The sequence below is a fragment of the Nuphar pumila genome, chromosome 15, assembly GCF_984573655.1.
Source record: "Nuphar pumila chromosome 15, dmNupPumi1.hap1.1, whole genome shotgun sequence".
Lineage (NCBI taxonomy): Eukaryota > Viridiplantae > Streptophyta > Magnoliopsida > Nymphaeales > Nymphaeaceae > Nuphar > Nuphar pumila.
Window position 1 is genome coordinate 83,148,320 of NC_143263.1, and position 6,056 is coordinate 83,154,375.

Sequence of the window (6,056 nt, forward strand, 5' to 3'; positions counted from 1 at the left end):
GTTTCCCCATTCATCACCCCCTTTGCCCTTTAAGAACAATGTAGGAGGGCGAGGGGAGGCATGCCTCCCTCTCGAAGCCCTTCGCTCCCATCGTGCCAACCTCCTCTTTCGCTGTGCACGTCGCCGACGTCGCCGCCACCGCGACAACCACTGCCGACCGATGACACCGGCGATCCTATTCCCAGCTACGCCGTCTCCTCCCTCTTCAACTCCCCACCCCCCCCCCCCCCACCCCCTCTCTGTCACCTCGTCGGGAGGCCTGCAGGCGGCGCACGACCCCTATCGCGGCCTCCCACCTCCCCTGTGCCCAACGGAGGCCCGACAGGTGTCCTACGGGGCCCCTGTCGTTCCCTTTTTCCTCTGGGGGTTCGTCGGAGTGCCGACAGGGGACCAATGGCCCCTGCGACACCCTCTCTCCCCTGTGGGTGATACGGAGACCGACGGGAGGTCGGTTGCCCTCTGTCACTCCTATCCCGATTTCTCTCCCTCTCTCTGTCGGCAGGGGTTGGCCCTCTACCGCCTCTCGGTCGTCGGCAGGGGCTGGCCCCCTGCCGTCTCATGGTTGTCGGCAGGGGCTGAACCCCTGCCGCTTCGAGGCTGTTGGCAGGGGCTCAGCCCCTGCCGCTTCAATGCTGTCGACAGGGGTTGGCCCCCTGCCGTCTTATGGCTGTCGACAGGGGCTGAGCCCTTGCCGCTTCGAGGCTGTCGGCAGGGGCTGGCCCCCTGCCGTCTTGTGGCTGTCGGTAGGGGCTTAGCCTTTACCGCTTGGTTGCTATCGGTAGAGGCTGACCCCCTGCCGTCTCGTTGCTGTCGACAGGGGCTTAGCCCCTGTCGACTCACTATTGTCGGCAAGGGTTGGTCGTCTCGCTGTTTTCGACAGGTGCTCATCCCCTGTCGCCTCGCTATTGTCGGCAGACAGGTGCTCGCCCCTTGTCGGTTTTCTGATTTCGGCCAACAGGGGCACACCCCTGCTGCCTCTCTCTTTTTTGATCGTTAGGCCTGACTTTCTATTCTTCGCATTATAAGTAATGTAGCGTTGAATACTCACACTTTTGCAGACTTCGCATCGAACCCCGCTCTGGCTCTGCGGCCTGAGCCTCGTATCATCTACACCGGTAGACACACGCAGCTGCACGACATCCCGAGGTAGGGAAAAGTCGCACGAGGATTTTGGATGAATGAAATAAAATAAGACTTCTAAGATAGAATAGTTATTTTACATACTTGCTTATCTGAAGAAGTATTTAACTTATGATTGTCTGGTCTGTGTTTTCCTCGTTCTGATTTTTTTGAAATTGCATGCTTAATGTAAACTCTTTGGGTAGACTCATTCTAGAGGGAATCGAGTAGTTTAATTGGCCTACATGCTTACCTGTAAGATTACATAACTTGTGATTGTCTGTTCTGCATGCTTATTCTTTTGAAATTGCATACTTAATGTAAACTTAGTAAATAGACTCATTTCTAGTGAGAATCCCACCGCAATTGCTATTGTAATTGAACCTTAAGACAGGTGCGGTATAAAAGTTTTACAAGAGGTAATGAAGTACCCTGAAGTGGGCAATCAACACCTTATAGATATCAATGAGATAATGTCGGTTTCCACAGGCCAAGTGCTCAAAGAGCAATACATGTCATGTATAAACCAAAAGAATCACAAAACATTATTTGTTACCCTCTTATCGTAGTCGTACCTCTAGGAAGGTACGATCGTACTTTTGGACAAGTACGTCTCATGTGTGTTACGATGTTTGGATGATGAGGTTGTAGCAACCTCAATGCGTGCATTTTGCACAATGCTGAGATCACATAAATGGTGACAACTCGCTTTCACTGGCAAGATGCTCAAGTGGGTCTAATAGATCAGAGCATGTAGAATGGGACGGCGGTTAAGAAACCTCCGTCGTACCCATTCGATCTTTACGGTTCATCAAGGGAGAGGATGGATGGTACAAAAAACTCTGATAGACAGGTTGTTAACAACCATCCTACGGGCAAAAGACTCGGTTTCCCCAGTCATCGGAGTTAGGGGAATTGGGACTACCATAAATTATCCTAGGTGATAACTCTCAGGTACTTCTGCAGAAGTTGGATGCATCCATGGGCCACGAATGCCTTTGGGGATTTTCTCTCTTGGTCACAGATCGTCCCCTTAGGAGCGGACTCAGACAGCCATCCGGGTTAATGAAAACACCTGACATAATAAACCCCCGGATCGGTCTCGGTTGTTTCTATGTTTTGCGTCTATGAATACTCACAGGCCAGTTAATATCAGAACTTAAATAATATTTTTTTGAATAGTTGTAGATGATTGAGACTTACACTGCTTTAAATGCTTCAAACAATAGTTCTTTGCACATATTACACTTGTTAGAATAGATTACAATTGTTTTGGTTGTTTTAATATAATAACTGTTTATATCATGAATGTCCGGCTTTATTTTATTCTACTTATCTATTCGGGCACCTACTGGTTTGTTATGAAACTGACCCATTTCATGGGCAGGTGAGGAGTAAGACTTCACAGGCGGCCGATGGCGTGGTGCAATATGGCTCAAGATTCCTCTTCTATCTACTGGCGTCTTGGCTCTGCGTTTTAGGGTTTTCTTTAGATTATGGAACTTTGGGAAATTGCTTATTTTGTAATAAACTGCAGATTTTATTAATAATCTATTGCATTATTTCCTCAATTCCTTTTTAGTAGTTGTTCATGTGAATGGTGGTTTTTCAGCTAATGTACCCAGGATTGTTGACTTGTGTTCCTTTCTAAATGTCTTCCGCTATCTCTTTTAAAAGTGAAAACTTTAAATCTTTGAAAAGTTTTTCGATACTGTTTTTTGAAATCACAAGTTGAAATTTTGGGGCATTACAACTTGGTATCAGAGCCAGATCAGAAAGAGATGAATCTTGACTATTGAGCATCCCATCGCGTTGTAAGTATGTCTTTGATATTTTATCGCATGTTTAGACTAAATTATATTCTTGTTTCTATTCGTAGTACTGTCAGATAGATGGATGTGTTTGCTGGTTCTAGTGGTAGTCACGATATGGGCACGCGTAGGGTGCGTGGTCGTTCCGTAAGGGAGAGGGGCTAACATGGGATGTTCGGGGCTGGTTACTGGGCTAACCGCCCTTCTCTATCCATTTTTACGGATGATCAAGGCTTCCCACTACCGATCGCCTACCAAATACCCTTGGCAGCAACGTGGGCTGAGGTGTATGCTCGAGATGGTGGATTCGCGCCTTCGCATGTTCGGGTGCACCATCAGACACCACAAGAGTCATCGCGAGATTTTGTTCCCCCTGAGTTAGCAGAGGAGTGCGTATTCTACGGAGAATCAGGGCACACCATGGATGTTTGCCTTCGCAAGGCTGAGCATGATGGCAGGATCGCAATTTTGACTGCAGACGAGCAACCGCCACCTCCAACAGACCCAATGGGCGGTGTATCACCAACATACACGCCTGCAACTGATTCGTCAAGTTACAGTCTTGGCTCACCGGAATATACTCCTGCGACACCCCTCTACGGGCAGGAGACCTCCTATGGGGAGCCACCTCCCTTCACCCCTAAGCGCAAATTCAGGCGCACAGGCAATAGAAGGGAATATCTTAGGAAGTACTCTAGCCGTCCCTAAGAGGAGATAGCACCCACCAAGTTTTGTTGGAGTCTGTGAACTCATTTATCATTACACAATTGAACTTTTGCTTATGTATCAGCACAACTGGATTCAAAATAAATGACTTTCGTAATAAAGACCTATATTTTGCCTTTGCTCTTATACTTATGTTTTATTGTGCTTCTTCGGTATTTTAACTTTTAACCTTTGTTATTTTTTAAGGATGACGGGGAACTCAAGCAACAATATGGCTCATGAGTTGCGTGAGCAGAGGAGATTCATGATGGATACCCTCAACTCGTTGGCAGAGGCGATTCGTAGCTAGGGTCGCCCCCAGCAGGATTCGGGTTCACTTGTTGGGAATACACCAACCGCCACATATGAAAATTTTCTGAAGCTTGACCCTCCTACCTTCTCTGGCAAGGTTGACCTTGATTTGGCGGAGAGTTGGGTCAAAGAAGTGGAATGAGTGTTCCAAGTATTGTCCATTCCTGACGATAAGAAGACGATGTTGGGGTCCTTTCGATTGAAGAACGACGCTCGCAAGTGGTGGGACACTACCCGGGAGGTGCAGTTCGTAGGTGCTGAGGTGATTCCTTGGGAGGCCTTTCAGAGGGCTTTTCTCATAAACTACTTTCCTCCTCATGCGAGGGAAAAGAAGAAGGTGAAATTTCTGGAGCTGTGCCAAGGCAGCTTAAGTTTGAACAAATATGTCAACAAATTTCAACGGTTGAAGCGCTACTGTCCTCACCTATTTGAGGATGATCATGAGCGGGCTGGGAAGTTCATTCGCGGACTGAAGGAAGGACTCAGGCATAGGGTTCTCACCAGCATGCCCACAACTTTTTCTGCTGCGGTAGCAGCAGCTACCCTACTGAACGAGGATTGGGAGCGTTCAAAGAGTGTGCAAGCCAAAAAGTCACTCGCGACAGGTGGTGATCAGAAGAAGACCTATTCCGGCGGCCCAGGGCAGCGGCCACCATTATCGGTGAAGACTGAGGGAGGGAAGAAACAGTTTCCTCCGACAAAGCGCCAACGACAGCAGAGTCATCCACCGCCCAGACAACCATTTGGAGATAACTGCCCCAAGTGCAAGAGGCCTCACGTAGGACAATCTTGTCTGTGGGACACTGGCGGATGTCTGTACTGTGGCAAGATGGGTCATTTCATACGCGACTGCCGAAAGAAAGCAACAAACAACCTCAAGCGTATCGACAACGTATCTCAGCCTCCTCGACCATCGCATCAGCAACAACATCGAGCACAACCAAGCAGTGACAGGGAGCCGGGTCGACTTTATGCAGCCACGGTCAATCAATTGACAAAAGGGGATCTCGTTCAAGATACCATTCTTGTTGTTGGTCAAGCAACTTTTGCACTCTTTGATTGTGGTGCTACACACTCGTTTGTTTAAAAAAAAATGTAAAATAATTGCATATAACTGTAAAATTACTTCACAACGCTTTAGACGTGTATAACCTCGTTGGGAAGAACACAGTTTGCACCACTTACCTACCTGAATTGGACGTTGTTGTGGCAGAACGACACTTGCCTGCTTGTGCTATCTTGCTTAAGATGATAGAATTTGATGTCATCCTAGGCATGGATTGGTTGCACAAGTATCATGACAAGATATTTTGCCGTGATGGCAAGATCGTTTTATCATCTCCAGGCTCTCCGATAGTAGAATTCAGAATTCCCAGACCTGTGCGGGCAAAACGGATGATCTCGGCGCTTAAGACGCAAAACTTCTTGTGCCTTTTTGGTTAGTGTTATCCAATCAGATTCAATGCCTATTCCCATCGGTGAGCTGGATGTTGTTCGCGATTATCCCGACGTTTTTCCTAAAGAGTTGTCGGGACTTCCACCATCTCATGAGGTAGAATTCAATATTGAATTGCTACCAAGTACGACGCCAGTCTCTAAAGCACCTTACAGAATGGTGTCAGCTGAGTTTGAGGAGCCGAAGAAGCAGTTGCAGGAGTTGTTGGATCAAGGATTCATTCGCCCAAGCGTATCTCCTTGGGGAGCTCCTGTGCTTTTTGTGAAGAAGAAGGACGGGACCTTGCGTCTGTGCATCGACTATCGAATGCTCAACTAGGCCACGATAAAAAATAAGTACCCATTGCCGTGTATCGAAGACTTGTTCGATCAGTTACAAAAGGCTAAAATTTTCTCGAAAATCGACCTTAGGTCTGGATACCATCAACTCATAATCAGGAATGATGATATTCCTAAGACTGCTTTTCGGATGAGATACGAACATTACGAGTTTACGGTCATGCCGTTCGGACTGACCAATGCCCCAACAACTTTCATGGACTTAATGGATAGGGTGTTCAAGCCATTTTTGGACATCTTCGTGATCACGTTCATTGACGATATCTTGGTGTACTCAGAAAGTCGAGAGCAACATCAGGAACACCTAACCATCGT